General features: G+C 43.9%; 1 protein-coding gene across 1 annotated transcript in view; it reads left to right on the top strand.

Annotated features, from left to right (window-relative positions):
* Positions 1 to 17,215, top strand: part of ITGB1BP1 (integrin subunit beta 1 binding protein 1) — a 262,215-nt gene that overhangs the window by 30,937 nt on the left and 214,063 nt on the right. The window contains exon 2 of the mRNA XM_044087482.1: positions 8,710 to 8,844. The gene's annotated coding sequence lies outside the window, so the exon portion shown is untranslated. The remainder of the gene's footprint in view (positions 1 to 8,709; positions 8,845 to 17,215) is intronic.

The raw sequence follows: 17,215 nt of genomic DNA on the forward strand, positions 1-17,215 counted from the left end.
TAAATATTGGTTATTATACCATGACCCCCCATTAATATTCCAAAACGTGCACGCTGATTGGCCAGCGTGCACGTTGTAAATCGACTTATACTAATGGAAAAAGGTCCGGTCGCCCAGACTTTTTCCATTAGTATAAGTCTCTTTTAAAACACTGTCTCGGTATGTTAAAGGAGTTTAACATAGCGACACAGGTTTAAAAAAAGCAACGGAGATCTCCGTTGCTTTTTTTAAAGCTGTCTCGCTATGTTAAACTCCTTTAAGATAGCAACACAGTGTGTAAAAAGCAACGGAGATCTTGCTGTCTCCGTTGCTTTTTTTAAACCTGTCTCGCTATTTTAAATGGGTTTAACATAGCGAGACAGCTTTAAAATAAGCAACTGAGATCTCCGTTGCTTATTTTAAAGCTGTCTCGCTATGTTAAACCCATTTAACATAGCGAAACAGTAAAAAGCAACGGAGATCTTGCTTTCTCCGTTGCTTTTGGCCACAGCTCTGATGTACTGCGTAGGCATGCGCAGTACATCAGAACTGTGGTGGATACCAGACAGCTGCGGAAGGGCAGCAAAGAGGCATTATACAATGCCATTATTTAAGAAAAGTAATTAATCTGAAGTAGGGAGTTCATTTATCTGCAACCTGTGGGTCTTGGATCCGATATCGGATCCGAGCTGGCAACTTGTTTCAAGCTAATGGATCTGAGCTCCTAGCTCCTCCCCTCACCCATAACCCCCTGCTAACCCTCCATAACCTCAGATCTAGTTTGCCGCGCTTGTGGATAGCTGGATTCCTGTGAGCTCGACTAGTAATTGTCAGTTAAGTGTGATTTTTTCTGTCAACTTTCTTCCTTTCTCACAAAAATATTAAGTGTGTAAGTGTTAGGTCCCCTGTAGAGTAAAAATATTTTTCTTTTAAGTAGTTTTTTCCCTCCCTTCGCTGGTCGTTAGAGAGTGTGTGTGTGTTGTGTTTTGGGGCCTGTGTGCGTGTGTATTATTACTTTTCTTTTAAGCATGGCTGAGGCCCCAAAAGCCATTTTTTCTAAATGTACCGAGTGTGTTCATAAGCTCTCCCCGGCTGATGGCCACACTCGGTGCGTTCGGTGCCTTGGGGTTGAACACCTCACTTCAGGCTGTACCATTTGTGCAGCGTTCAACCCCAGAGCACTGAAAGAGCGGAGGTCGAAGCTGGTCTTGGCGGGACTTTTACCCCTGGACTGAGCTCCGGCCTCCGCTGCTCCCTTGGCTCCACCACAGGCAGTGGTTGCTGCCATTCCTGCCCCCCTTCCTCCGGCCGGGACTCAAACTCCCGCTAAAGCACCGGAGGACAGGGAGGCCAGGAGGAAGAAACGGAGGGAGAAGCACCACAAGCGGTGGGCCGAGACCTCCGCTTCGGCCCCGCCAGCTAAGCGGGCTTCTCCCTCCACTGCTTCTAGGTCTCCTCCTCCTCTGCTCCGATCCCCTTGTTTCTCCCCGGGGCCCGAGGAGGAGGCCCGATCTCCATCGAGGTCATCGAGGCGGCATTCCAGGCCTGCCTCGATGACCTCTTCGAGATCGACCTTCAGTATGTCCGATGCGGACTTGGACCGGATGATGCGAAGGTTCATCCAGGCCGAGCTGCAGATGGGAGTGCTCCTGCCTCCCCCCCCCCCCTTCGGGGGGGAGCTCGACACCTTTTTTTCCATCCTATTGCTCCTTCTCCGACCCGCTATGTGGGTTCGGAGCCAAGCAGCGTTGGAGCCGGGGGTGGGTCGGCGCCGACAGTACTTGGTACTTCGGATCCGACCCTGTCCTCAAGCCTGTCGGATCCGACCTCTCGGAGCTGTGGCCCGAGCTTCGGATCTGAGGGATTCAGTGTGCCTTCGGCTCCGTCCAGGTCGGAGCGCACTGGTCCTTCGGATACCATGGTCTCGGCGCTGGTTCCGATCCTTTCATCGGATCAGAGTGGGAGCCGACTCTCGGAGCCCAGTGAGAGTGGTTCCCCCTCGGCCTTTGATGTGGAGAGGGCTCTGTTGAGAGCATCCGGACCCCCGGCCCTTGTCTCAGCTCCTCCCTGCACTCCCTCTCTGCTGGGCCAGGCTTCCATCACCCGGCCAAAGGGACAGCCTGCTTCAATGTCCCAGATGGTTCCATTGGAACAGGATGTTGCTGGCGAGGCCTCCTCGGACAGCCCCCCCGAGGAAGTGCCCCACAAGCATAAGTGCAAGAGGAGGCACGTGGACTCCCCTGAGTCCTTAACTGAGGACACGGACTTGGAGGAAGGGGAAGGCTCCCCAAGATCACCCCCTGAGGATGTCTCCTTTGGAGACATCATGGAGATGCTGAGGATCAGAGGTGGGTGGTCTGCCCCCCAAGTCTTCCTCCGAGTCCGTGTTTCTAGAGACATTTGAAGCAGGCCCGTCTACCTCTTGGGTGTCCCCTCCGGCCGACCCCTTGGTGGACCTTATTACCACCAGGGCGTGGAAGGATACGGACACTGTGGAGCCAATACCAAAACGCCCGGACAAAATACTAAGTCCCCCCTCAGACCGGTCGCACTAGAGCAAGGGCCGCCCCGTAGATGCCATGTTGACGGCGGCAGCCACGAAGAGGGAACTAGCTCAGGAGAGCCCCTCAGTCCATCCACTGAGCAAGGAGTCCCGCTCGATGGACCGCTTAGGGAAGCGAGTTTAGTTCAGCGACCTTCTCGGTAAGGTCTCTGAACTATATGGCACATGTCATCAGGATACAGCGGGATCTTATCAAAGAATACGCTGCCTCCCCCCCTGAGTCCATGTCGGCGGAGGACAAACAATTGTACTCCACCCGAATGGCCACTCTGAGATCAATTTCAAATACCTCTATGCGGCTATTGTCCCACGCCACCGAGGGAGCCGCTAAGGCTAGCGGAGCAGGCCTAGTCATGAGACGTCAGGCCTGGCTCCGTCATTGTGACTTTGCGGAGCCTTTTAAAGCATCTTTTGCGAATGCCCCTTTCGATGGTTCTGCCCTGTTTGGCAAAACGGTTCGCAAGACACTTGTCCAGAGCGAGGAAGACGTTGTCTGCCATCGGAGTCCGCTTCTCTGCTCCCCAGCGGTCCTTTTCGAAGAACCAAAAGGGTCAGAAGAAGATGTGGTTCCGGAAATCGCAACATTCCCAACCCGCTCCGGACAACCAGTCCTTCCGTGGCAGAGGAGGACAGGGAGGACGCAGCCCCAGGGGCAGAGGGGCTCCGAGAAACTTTGGGTCCAGAGAACCTTTCTCTGAACGGCCCACGCAGCAGCCCTGAAGGGTTGCCCGGCTGCTCCACTCTGGAGGCAGTCGGGGGGGACGCTTCTCGGAGCACCTAGCGGCATGGGAGTCCATCACGACAGACCGCTGGGTGCTTCGAATTATATCCAGAGGGTACAAAATACCATTACTCCATGTCCCCAAATTCAAGAACCTCCCCGATGTACCACCCGATCAGAGGGAGGCTGCAGCCGCAGAAATTCAGCAGCTGCTAAGAAAGAGCCATCCAGCCCATCCCCCAAGACCAGCTCGGATTAGGGTTCTACTCCAGGTTCTTTTTGGTGCCAAAAAAGACTGGGGACTTGAGACCGATTCTAGACCTTTCCCACTTGAACCTGTCGGTAACCAAGGAAAAATTCCGAAAGGTCACTCTTCAATCTATTCTCCCCCTTCTAAGGGAGAACGGTTGGATGTGCTCTGTAGACGTCAAGGATGCGTACTACCACATTCTAATGGACAGACAATCCAGGAGGTTCCTCCGCTTCCGGCTGGGAGCCAGTCACTACCAGTTCAGGGTCCTTCCCTTTGGCCTCACCACAGCCCCCAGGGTGTTCACCAAGGTATTAGCAGTGATTGCGGCCCACCTGAGACTCCAGGGAATACAGGTCTTTCCGTACCTGGACGACTGGCTCCTGACCGCCCCAACAAGGCATCTACTTTGCTCAGCCAGAGATTTCTTTCTCCGCCTAGCCCCACAGATAGGCATCACCATCTATGCCGACAAATCCCTTCTGGCCCCGACACAAGTCATAGAATTCATAGGAGCCAGAATAGACATCAGAGAGCTACAAGCCTTTCTAACATCCGAGAGACTTCGGAATTTGCAACTCCATGTGCGGGCTATCCTCCAATCAGAGACCCCACCAGCGGAATTGGTCCTGAGGGCACTGGGCTCCATGGCGGCAGCGATTACGCTCCTTCCATGCGCCCGTCTGAACATGCGGGTACTGCAATGGACCCTTCTAGTACAATGGTCCTTTCTGTCCCTTCCTCTTCACCACCCCATTGCTATCAGCAAGGCTTGCAGGAGGGCTCTGTTATGGTGGCTCCATGCTTCGGACCTCCATACGGGCCGTCCCTTCTTCACCTCTCCCCCTCTCGCCACAGTGACCACGGACGCCTCCCGCCTCAGGTGGGGGGCATTATTCAGGCAGGACGGTCCAAGGCACATGGAACGATACAGAGACCTCCCTGCATATCAACGTTCTGGAGATGAGAGCGGTGCTGTACGCGTTGCAAGCACTTCAGAATCTCCTTCCCATAGGAACCATTGCAATTCAGTCTCCTTCCCATAGGAACCATTGCAATTCAGTCTGACAACATGTCGGTTGTCTGGTACATCAACAAACAGGGGGGAACCAGATCTTACCCTCTATGCCGCGAAGCCATGAGAGTTTGGGAATGGGCGATCTCCACCAACCGCTTTCTGATTGCAACGCACAATCCGGGGCAAACCAGATCTTACCCTCTATGCCGCGAAGCCATGAGAGTTTGGGAATGGGCGATCTCCACCAACCGCTTTCTGATTGCAACGCACATTCCGGGGCAGACCAACATCCTAGCGGACAAACTCAGTCGCACCCTTCTTACCCCGGACGAGTGGTCTCTCAATCCACTAGTAGCAAAGCAGATATTCGCAATATGGGGGCAACCCTGCTGCGATCTTTTTGCGTCTCCCTCAAACACCAAATGCGGCAATTTATTTGCTCTGATTCCCCCTCCAGGGGAAACTCCAAGAGATGCTCTGGTGCATGCTTGGCCACCCGGTCTACTTTATGCCTATCCTCCTCTACCCCTGATGCTGCAACTCTTACAGAAAGCCTCGCGGTTGGGGAGCAGGATGATCCTCATTGCCCCATTCTGGCCTCGGCAAATTTGGTTCCCTTACCTGTGGTCTCACCTAGTGAATCCTCCTTGGATTCTGGATCCCAGTCAGGATCTAATCTCCCATCCGTTGGACTTACCGACCCCAAATCTGGACAATCTGAAACTGACAGCTTGGTTGCTCCAGTTCCACTCCTAGTTAGGACTTCCGGTATCTCTTCACCAGTCAAAGCCATCCTTGTGGCAGCGCATAAGCCCTCCACCAGGAAAGTGTACCGCAGTAAATGGAAACGTTTCTCCATCTGGGCTGAGCATCATGATCTAGATCCCTTTACGGCTCCTCTTCCGTCCATATTAGACTTCCTAACCGAACTTTTTCAGGAAGGCGCTAGTTGCTCAACCGTCAAAGTGCAATTGGCAGCCTTCTCACATTACCATGTGGGACATGATACAGGGCCTTTGATGTCGGCCAAGTTGTGTAAAACCTTTCTCAAGGGCACCTTCTTGCTTAGACCCCCTATAAAAGAAGCCGTACCACCGTGGGATCTTTCACTAGTTCTTCAAGCCTTGACTGCTCCACCTTTTGAACCCGCTGCTTCAATAGATCTCAAATTCTTGTCCTGGAAAACAGCATTCCTTGTAGCCATCACTTCTGCAAAAAGAGTTTCGGAGATTCAAGCTCTTTCTGTGAAGCCTTCTTATTTGATCTTTCACCCGGACAGAGTGTACCTCAGGATCAGTCCCTCTTTTCTTCCCAAAATAGCATCAGAAACCAATATAAATCAATCCATAAATTTACTGGTTTTCTTCCCTAACTATCAGAATAAAGGAGAGTACAAGCTGCACTCATTTGATGTTCATAGGCAGCTACGCTTTTATACTCCTAGAACAGCTGGTCATAGACAATCCGACCAGCTGTTCATTTCCTTTGCCAAATTTAATTTGGGGAAAGCAATATCAAAAGTATCTCTATCACGCTGGATTTCTCAATGTATCCTATTAGCGTACCAAGCCTCTGGGAGACCCGCACCTGAAGGAGATTGCGCACATTCCACTCGTTCCATCTCTACTTCTGCGGCCTTCAAGTCTAGAGTCCCATTGGATGATATTTGTTCGGCAGCCACTTGGGCTTCATCTCATACCTTTATTAACCACTACAAACTGGACGTGATTTCTGGAGGGAGAGCATCTTTTGGCTCTGCGGTGCTTCGCAATATCCTTCCATGATGGCCACCCAAGGTTCAGGTAGCTGGGGACTCTGTCCCACAGGTTGCTGACAAATGAACTCCCTACGTCCAGATTAAGAAGTTATGTACTCACCATAACGTTCTATCTGAGTAGGTAGCTTCATTTGTCTGCAACCATCCCCCCCTCCTTCCCCCTGGCCTTCTTCGGATCTATCTTAGTTGGATACCCGTTTTGGGTATATATTGAGGGGCAAACTCGATCTGAGGTCATGGAGGGTTAGCAGGGGATTATGGGTGAGGGGAGGAGCTAGGAGCTCGGATCCATTAGCTTGAAACAAGTTGCCGGCTCGGATCTGATATTGGATCCAAGACCCACAGGTTGCAGACAAATGAAGCTACCTACTCAGATGGAACGTTATGGTGAGTACATAACTTCTTATTTCTTTTCTTAAATAATGTCATAGTATAATAGCAATAACCCACTTCTGGGTGTGAGTAATGCGGGATTTACCCTGGGTTGTCTTTGTTTGGTCCCTCAGGCTTCGCCCTCGGGACCAAACCACGCCAACCGTGGGTAAATCCCGCATTACCCACACCCAGGCGTGGGTTATTGCTATATTAATAGAGCATGAAGAAATATTCTCCAGTTGTACTAACTAAATACTTATGAAACATGTCACTGTGTGTCACGTCATCATGTAAAAATTATCATGTCAGCCCAGTAGTACTCCAGTTTGTGGGAATCGAAAAAAAAACACATGTCAACTTTCCATTATGTTTAAATATAGGAAACCAGAGTAGCAATTCACTACTAGTAATCTGAGGAACAAGTAAGTTACCATCTTGGTGTAGTTTGCTTTGATTCTGTAGTGCTTGTGAATATTAAACTGAAAACACTAAGGTCTGCCCTTCAGATTTTCTTTGAATGCTCATGCCACAAGTGAAAAGCTGAAGCTTCACCTGTTGTGTTTTCTTGTACCTTTTTGTAGTTTGCCTGTCTCTTTATATATTTTACATTCCTAAGTATAGTCAGAGAGGCAAAAGACTGGATTCAAGATGGTACCACAACATGTACCTTTTTTATATTTGGCAACCACCTGAACATGGTGCTGCACGGTGCTCTTGCATGAAGGTATGCAGCACCGCATAGGGCTGGCCCTACAGCCATACTGAATGCTATTGAGGCAGTCGTAGAGGAAGGCATATCCCATGTGTTCTCTCTGGAAGCACTGCTAGGAAGGCATCTACAAGCAGAATTATTTAATTGCTCAACCTTGTTGATCAGCACAACCATCCTCACAATGTCCTAGTACTGAACATGGCAAAAAGGCCTGTGGTCAGTTGCTTGCTACAACCATGGGGCAGGAATCTGGGGGGGGGCATTAGACAGCAGGGATTCATTTAGCCTAAGTGCCTTAAGAGCACTGGGATCAGTGCAGGGAACAGGGATGGGGAGAAACACTAGGCACTATGGGTTACGATAAATGTAAGTGTCCTAATGACACCAACAGCAGTACTGAGATCAAGGGTTGGCAGAGTCACTAGACTCCAGGGGAAACATTGTAGTTGAGCACCATAGTGACACTGAAATCACTGCAGAAATCAGAGGTGGGGGCACTAGCCACCAGTCTGGTACCATAATAGCACTTAGATTATCACAGGGATCAGGTTTGAGGGACAACAGGAGGGCAAATGGGTCAGGTACAGGGACTGCGGCATGTGTGTGCGCTTGTGTTTTGTGTACCTGTGTATGTGTAAAAGTGACTGGGGAGAATGCCACTGCCTACACATGCAGCAGTTTACTACCATGACATACAGGGCAGCTTTGATGTGCACATTATGTATGTATGTATTTATATATGTGTGTATATGTGTATGTGTGTGTATATGTGTATGTGTGTGTATGTGTGTGTATATGTGTATGTATGTGTGTGTGTGTGTGTGTGTGTATATATATATATATATATATATATATATATATATATATATATATATATATATATATATAAATCATTTTTTTCCTCCAGTATCTTAATGGCAAAGCCATTATCAAATTTAATAAAGTTTTGGCCATGCTGCATTTACAACTTTATCCAAGAAGGAAATTTTAGGATAATGGGTATAAGTAGAGACTGGCTGTTTGAATAAATATACTTGCCCAAGAAAAGGTGGTTGCTGTCAGTATCAAAAGAGAAACCCTCCAGATTTAAGAATTTTGGTTTCCGGGCAGTTGGAAAAGAAATAATATCTTCTTTCTGTCGCATTTTTTTTTTGTCTTTTAGTTGTGGTTTAAGAGCAGTTTAGAGTGGGATTGGTATTCTTTCAGCCTGCCACCTATATCAGTTAATGTAGTTTCAATGTCCTGGATTTTGATGTTTTTGATTTTTGTATTTTTTCCTTCAGTATTTCTGTTTTTCATGCAATTTTTCTGCAGGTTGTGTAATTTGTTTGGAAGCTATCCATTTTCATTGAATGTTCCTGTAGTGAAGACTTCATCTGTTGAAGGTCTTTCCTCAGGGGAGACACCAGGAGTGAAGATTTTCAGGAATTAATTTCTTTACTTCAGAAGGTAAGATTTTACAAGTTTCTAACGGAAAAAAATGCCAGAAAATCTCAAATCTTTTCTTGAGGTAAAATTGTTTTTTGGAGAATAAATGTATGTTGAAATTAGATTTTTCCTGTTTATATAATAAAACCCACTGCAGAGCTCCTTACAGTAGTTGCTGCTTGTTAGTCATCTTAGCTCTCCACCCCCTTGCCCCCGAGTTGCTTTTCAACAGGTGTGTATTGTGTTCACACAATGTTCTGCAAGTAATCTGTTTTGAAAATGTCATAAAACACATTTCCAGATGATTTTAGGCTCACTAATATACTAAGACGTGCACGTGGTATTTATTATTTTATTTATTACACATTTTTCTATTAAGTACTTGTTTTGCCAAGTTTATTTTGTACTTTTCCTCATTACTCCTGTCTCATGACCAGAATTTAATCACAGTTGTATGTTAGCTGAGTCAGGAGAACAGTAAGAGCCACACTCCAAACTATTTGCTTTTGGTGTTACTTATTGTGTTTGTGAGGGCTATCTATAAAATAAAACAGACACACCAGAGTAAGTAATTTAGATTGAGAACAAGTCTTTTGGAATCTGTGCCTGTACCCCACATAACAATTGCATCTATAAACAAGTGTCTTTACGTTCTTAATTGCTTTTATAAATTGATTTTTTTTTTAATTTGGTAGACTTTTCAATCACATTGTTTAAATTCTCCAGATAATGTAGGTATCTAAACCTTAAATGAAGAAATACAATGCAAAATCCATTGCAGTCACAAACTGAACAGTAGACTCACAGTACTTGCAAATAAATAAGATTGCAGCTAAATACCTTAGATAATAAATCTTACTTCTCACTAATTCGCTAAATGTAATTCCTTGACAATCAGTGAATGGAAAGTATTTTTTCTAACTGACCCTAACCAAGAACTTTTAACACCTCATGAGAGAAACTTTAAGGTAAATACAGTTTGTTTCATTTTATTTTTTGTTTAAATTTAATATTATAAAAGCAAATTATCAAGAAGCAATTGGCATATCCAAACCTTAAATGAAGAAATCCACCATTATTTTAAGTGGTGGCCATACAAAATTAAAACACCCGACTTAAATTTTAAGTACACTTTCTCCCAGAAAACCACCCTTGTTGCATATTGTTTTACCATATACCCTAGATTTTGTAAAAGTGCAAACTTAAGTTGTTTTCAAAGTTTGTCTGCTTTTACTAAGAGCATTAGGTTTTCCATTGGTATTCATCGACATAATGCATAGATCCATAAATGCATCTTTCACACTGTCTTGTATGCATAGACTACCCTGATTTCTGTGCGAAATTGATACCATTTTCTATCCAGTGCATGGATGACATAAATATATGAAGTTTACAGCTGCATTCTTTTAGGAAATATAGCAAGTCTACATAAAATTTGAAATGTGTAGCATAAACTGTGATGGTTCTGCCCTGTGATTACAAGATCTGTGACTTTTTCATAGGCCAGAGAAGCTGAAAAGCTGTTAAACACATTTAGAAAACTCTGTAAGGAGATGGCCAAGAATAGGAAAGCAAACCCATTAGCAGATACGTATGGAAGCCTGCTTTACTGTTTCTGTGGTTTCTGTAGGAGGCTGGCATAAGCAAAACAGCTGAATAGCCAAGTGGTCAGCAGATGGCTACCTTGGAGCTTGTAATGTACAGACCTGCAGGTTTGATTTTGTTTTTTGTTTCTATTTGTGTACCTACCTGTGATTTTGTTTGTGTCTTTCGGCTTTTCTGGGTTAGGGATCGCCACAGTGGAACTCCGGTACGCTAATGATTGGCAGTAGAGTTTTACATGCTGGCTTTCCGGGCCTAATGCACAACCTTCAACGAAGGAACGCCCGTTCACGCATGTCGCCACACAGAAGATTCTCTAATTGAGAATCGAATGGGCAACGTCCAACTGTGAGTTGACAACGCTACCGCAGCACCACCACCGCAGTATACAGTGTAGTTTAAGGCATAGCATTTCTTATAGATGAGATAGCAGAGAAAATGCAGCAGAATAAGCAGAAGTTTTTTTTTTGCTCTTTCTTGTAAGCTATTTTGTTCAGAGTGTTCTGCATATCAAACTTTTAATTGTCCTGCTTGCATTGTAAGCTGCTGACATCCACCTCTAAATGGCCAGACTGCTCTGCTGTGTGCAATCATTTGTGTTAATGATTATTTGGTATATTATCAAGAGTTCAACAGTAACCAGACTTCCAAGATGGCTGCACAATTTTGGCTCTCCCAGTGTGAAAGCAGAAATGGAAACACAACCGGCAGTAAAATTTGTTTGCTGGCTAGAAAACACACTGCTTGTGTGCCAGCAAAGAAGAGAGAATACTGGCTGGGAAGAATACTGCAGCTGTTCAGCAGAAATCCGTTCAAACACTAGACCAGCTCGTCTCATCCCCCACAAGGGGCAATAACATTCTTGTCTTGGTTCTTACCAACATGGGTCAAAAAACAAATATCTGGTGCAGTGCGAATAACAGAAGACCATGAACCAATAGAAAACGCACCAAACAAGCCTGTATACGAACTCCGTTTATTGCAGTAAAAACGCACCAAAATTGAGCGCTTTCACCTTTCACATGGACTTCATCAGAATAAAGCACACTAATTTAATGAACACTTTTATACCAGTACATGTTACATAATAGATGAAAATTAAAAAATCACGTCAAATGGTCACATGAACAATATTAAATACACAAAGTGTTAAGATTCAAGCTAACCTAGCTTGTTACAAATAGGAAACTGTTATATATTAAATACCTTCAGCATATGTTTAAAAATGCAGGCACATTGAAACTAAGTATTTTAACATGCATCATAGATTTTTCTTTCAAGGCTGGAAGTATTGTCAAGGAATCATTTATACCTGGTGGAAAATTGGCTGCTAGTCTGAGTTGCCAAACCAGCTCTTTTTTTACTTAAATTCTTCCAGTCACCCCCCCCCCCCCCAAATCTATGTCCACTATATCCAAAACACCCAAATTTAAAACCTGTAAAACTGGAACAAGTGAGGGAATGCTTATATATAATGCATTTGTATATTTGTTGTTAGCATCATATACATGCTCATAGATTCTGCTTTTCAATGCCCTCTCCGTTTTCCCAACATAGAATCCATTGCACATATTACACAGAGCAAGGTACACCACTCTGGTGGTAAAACAATTCCCTTTCTCTTGAATATAACCTTAGATGCCATCTTATTAGCTAGCTGGGTTTAAGGTGCTTTGAAAATATTAGTACATTGAGAGCACCTCCCACAGGGTGTTGTACCACGACCACCCTCTATCGGTAAATTCAACTTGTTTTCCATAAGATGTTTAATATTCATGCCTACCTTGCTGATGAAAACTGGGTTATCTCCCACTGCAATTAACACATCATTGTTTGCCCTAAATATACTCCCGTTCTTTTTTAATATGTTTTTCACTTCATATGATAATAGGACTGTATTGCACTATACATGCATGCTCATAAATCTTCATTTCACCAGGGTCTGTGGGGACTATTTTAGTTAGTGGGTGGTTTCCTAAGAGGGGCTTATTATTTTTCTCTTCATCCTATGTAAACCTCCTCAATAATCTAAAGGTACTGATACACCTTTTTCCTCGGAAATAAGGTTTTAATAATTTTTCATCCATGCTGAGGGCTGTGATGTGGCTTCTAGCCTTAGAGGTGTTCAGCGTGATGTTTGTGGTAAATCTGGTGCTTTAGTTTCTAAAGCATTTGACTTTTAAAATAGGACTGGTTCTGGTCACACAAATTATGTAGCAGGGAATGTTCAAGACTTTGTTTCACTCAAGGACAAGATTTTCTTCTTTGAAAAGAGACTTTTTAAATACAAAAGTTTGCAAATGGAAATTGTGCATTTAAAACAATGTATCAATTTAAATGATGCCAATATTATTGAAGACTTTGTTTGTTTGATAAATGGGGGATGCAGCTTTTATTAAATCCTTATTTTACAATGAACAAATCGGGCAAAGATGAGCAAAGACTTAGAAGAATTAAACACCAATGTTGTGAATGACTTGCTTTTTTCACAGCATCAAGATTTTTATGAAAAAAATTATTAACAGGGTAGAAAGGAAATGCAATACATTGTTTTTAAAGAAAAAAAGAAAGTTAGAGAGGCATGTTAAACATTATCAAACTAAATCTGCTTACCCTACTAGGAGGTTAACAGTGGAGAATTTTGTGCATGGCTCTGATGTACACAGTAATTCTGCTGGTAATGACAGGGATATGGTTAATGATTTGTATAATGATTATGCTGAAGTCTATAATGAAATGAATGAAGGTGGTTCAGAGGATTTTCAGCAACCAAGACACTCAGAAAGGATAGCAAACAGAAATTAGGAGAGGAATTACACATACAGTCATGCAGTACAAATTCAAAAGAGATATCCCAACTGGGGGAGTGGCAGGAACAGATATCAATTGTTGGAACTGAACGTATTGTGCATATTTTCAAGGCTTTATTTATAATTACATAGACAGGACTATCACGAAGGACTTTTTTTCACTTTTTTCTAAAGGATTTAAATTTGTTCCCTTCAAGATACTGGATGTTGCCGACTGTTTGTTAGAAATTCAGATGTACACTAGAAGGCTCAATTTCTGTCTCCTTTTTCCCCCAAAATCAAGTGGGGCCTACAAATGAGCCATGTGCACACAATAATATTCTGAAGAAAAGAAGCGTGTTCAGTCCACCACTCCATCCCCTCATTAATGTTTTTGAGAAGGCAGTGAAGGAAGACTTGTATGAATTATGGGCTCAGAACAGGAAGTTTTATGCCAACTTAAGTCCTGATGAGAGAATTCTCATAAATCAACTGAGGGGATACAAGAGACTGCGTATCATGACCCCTGACAAGGGAGGTGGTATAGTAATATTCAATTCAGAGAATTATTCCAACATTATGCAGAATATTTTGTTTCATGAAGAGAATTGTGCACAGGTTTCTAAAAACCAAATAAATATTGCTTATCACCATACTGATAGTTATTTAGAAGAATATGTCTTGGACAAACATATTATTAATGACCTCCTTAATTTTCTTACTAATTCCTCTCCTAAGGTGCCGGTTATATTTAGCATCCCAGAAATACACAAAAGCATCACTGAACCACCTTTAGACCCATTGTTGCTGCCAGTGGCTCTAAAACGCACAGTCTGGCACTACTAGTAGATAAAATGACTAAGCATGCAGTGGAGGGAGCAGCACAGCTAGTTAAGGATTCCTGGGATTTTCTAGGACAGCTTAAATAAAATTTATGGGCAGCTGATTTGGTATTTTTAACTATTGATGCAAAAGATCTTTCTTTATTCCTGTATTCCCAAGCAAGAAGGACTAGAATTATTTGAAGAGACACTCTTTACATGTTCCACCTTGAATCATGATAAAGTAAACCTGGTGTGTGAAATGATGGCACTTATCTTACAGAAAATTTTTTATTCTTTGAGGGCCAATATTTCCATCAAACAAGAGGAGTTGCCATGGAGGCTGCCTGCGCCCCCGTTATATGCAAATGTAGTACTATTAGGCTGGGAATTAAGATATGCATTCCACAAAGAATTTTGGTACAACATCCAGTTATATTGCAGGTTTTTGGATTATGTCTTTATTTTGTGGAAATGAAAAATGGAAGATATCACTAACTTTATTAACCACCTGGAGAAAACTACCTCATTTTTGGAATTTACTTATAATTACAACACTACAGGTATACATTACTTGGACACGGCACTTTCCTGTACACCTACAGATTTCAAATCCAATATATTTCACAAGAGTACCTTTTGTAATTCTTACCTTCACTATACGAGCAACCACCCACTTTCACAGAAAAAAAGCTTTGTCAAAGGACAAGCTGTAAGAATTGCACGCATGACTTCAGAATTGAGTGATGTGACGCAGGAATTTTTCACATCAAGAGATCTATTTTTAGAAAGGGGATACCCCAAACAGATGGTGGGACAAATTATTTAGGAGGTTTACATAGGATGGGGATAAAAATATAAGCCCGTCTTAGGAAACCACCCACTAACTTGGTCCACACAGATCCTGGTGAAATGAAGATTTATGAGCATACATGCATGTATAGTGCAATACAGTCTTGTATCATATGAAGTGAAAAATATATTAAAGAACTGGAGTATATTTTGAGTAAATAATGATGTGTTAACTGCAGTGGGAGATAAACCAGTTTTCATCAACAAGGTAGGCATGAATATTAAACATCTTATGGAAAACAAGCTGAATTTACCAACAGGTTTGTTCCAAATTAGTACTTTACAGTATCACTTACACTGATCCTGTTGACTTAGCCAGTCTGCTAGCAGACAGGTTCAGCACAAACTTCACCCCTCCTGTACCCGCCCGGGCCCTTTCGACATCCCCAATATTTGTCGTACACCTCACATCTCCGTAGATCAAGTGTTACAGGCCTTATCCAAGGCAAAGAACACAGCTTCCATGGGACCTGATAGTATCCCAGGATGTATTCTGTACCATCTCCTGTAAGAACTGGCTTCTCATTTCAACCACAGCCTAAGTACTGGCTTCATTCCAGCAGAGCAGAGAACTGTCATTGTCAACCCCTTGCACAAAGGTGGGACCACTACTGACCCTGGAAACTATCACCCCATTAGCTTGACCAGTCTGATCTGTAAAGCCATGGAGCGTATTGTTATGGACCCCACACTGTTTAGATTTGTCAATGCAGATCTTGCCTGTTGAACCTGGTTGACTTCTTTGAGACCCTCTCCAAGGCCCTGGATGAGGGAAAGTCAGTACAAGGCCTTTGACACAATCCCACACTTGGGCATCATCACAAAACTAACACCGCTTAGCATAAATCCCTCTCTCATCAGCTGGTTGGCCAACTGGCTCACTGACAGGACCCTCAAAGTCAAAATAGGCAGCTCCACCTCTGATAGCATACTTGTCGCAAGTGGAGTTTCCCAGGGATCATCCTGGGACCCCTACTGTTTGGCATCTATTTCTGAGGGCCAGGCAAAGACAAAGGGCCTGTGGCTGACCATGTTTGTGGACAACTGTAAGTTGGGTGCTGTCATTGACTCCCCAAATGCTGTTAACATACTGCAAGTGGGTCTCACAGCAACTAATGACTGGTGCCAAAGTTCTGGTCTCAAGCTAAATGCAAAAAAATGTATTATCATACCATTCAGCAAAAACACAGTCTCTGTTGATTACCACATCAATGGCAACCCCGTAAGCCCACAACTTGTGGTGACAGTCCTGGGCTCTCAAGTTGATAACAATTCAATCATCATGTGGTGGCAGTGGTCAGAAAAGCCTTTTACTTGATTCTTTTCATAAGTAAAGGGATTGCATCCAGAAAAAAAAGGTTATTACCTCTCTCTTTCTCCCTCATTAGACCAGTAATTGAGTATAACACCCTGTTTGGGATGTACCTCTCCAAACACCTGCACCAACTGGAAAGACCATTGAAATACCTCAGAGAGAATCCGTGGCCTCCAACACCTGTCCTATGCAGACAGGCTCAAATCACTGTCACTCGGTATTATACAGATTGCTCCAGGTGATCTATGTCTCGCCTACAAGGCAATGTCGGACCCTGCCCTACTAGAGATGCTCCATATCCGTAAATCTAACTCCTCATGCACTATCTGCTCAAAAGGCCTGAATCTAATATGCACCATCAACAAAACCTGCTGGAGAGACAGTTTTGTCTCCCAGAGGCTACCCCGCCTCTGGAATAGACTTCCCATACATGTCAAACAGAACACCTCACTGACCCTCTTCAAGCGCAGCCTTGATGAGTGGAGAGGAAACCACAGATTTGTCCCAGGGGTTCCACCTGTGTCCCTCATTGACCGTTGCGACAGGTGCTGACTGAGGTTTCTTTTTGGGGATAAACTCTTGGCTAGAGTTGGAAGGGCCCCAGGGTCATTAGGCTAGTAAACTCCTATGATCCTATTATTCTGTGAAACTACAGCTTTGGTACAAGAGGTGGCTTCCAGTAATTTAGAAGAAAAATAAATCACATTTACTCGGAGGTGATTAAAATAAATAAAACATTGAAGAACTACAGCTTCTATTTTTCCAGCCCTTTATTATTTGAGTGGTTGTAAGTGGCTATTCAGATGAACTGATAAAACTGCAAAAATCAGCGATTGAAATGAAGAAAATTCTGGCCGAGTATGTGGCTTTTCAAGAAGAGCTGTTTTTAAAAAAAAAAAAAGATTTAGAAGACTGTGTGCACAGGGAAAAGGCTATATTTTCTGCTGTAGCAGAGAAATTGGAAGGAACATACCATATTAAGGCTGGTATTCCACAGCCATATTTTTTAATTG

This window comes from Protopterus annectens, chromosome 1.part1, assembly GCF_019279795.1.
Source record: "Protopterus annectens isolate FY-2018-M chromosome 1.part1, PAN1.0, whole genome shotgun sequence".
Classification (NCBI taxonomy): Eukaryota; Metazoa; Chordata; order Ceratodontiformes; family Protopteridae; genus Protopterus; species Protopterus annectens.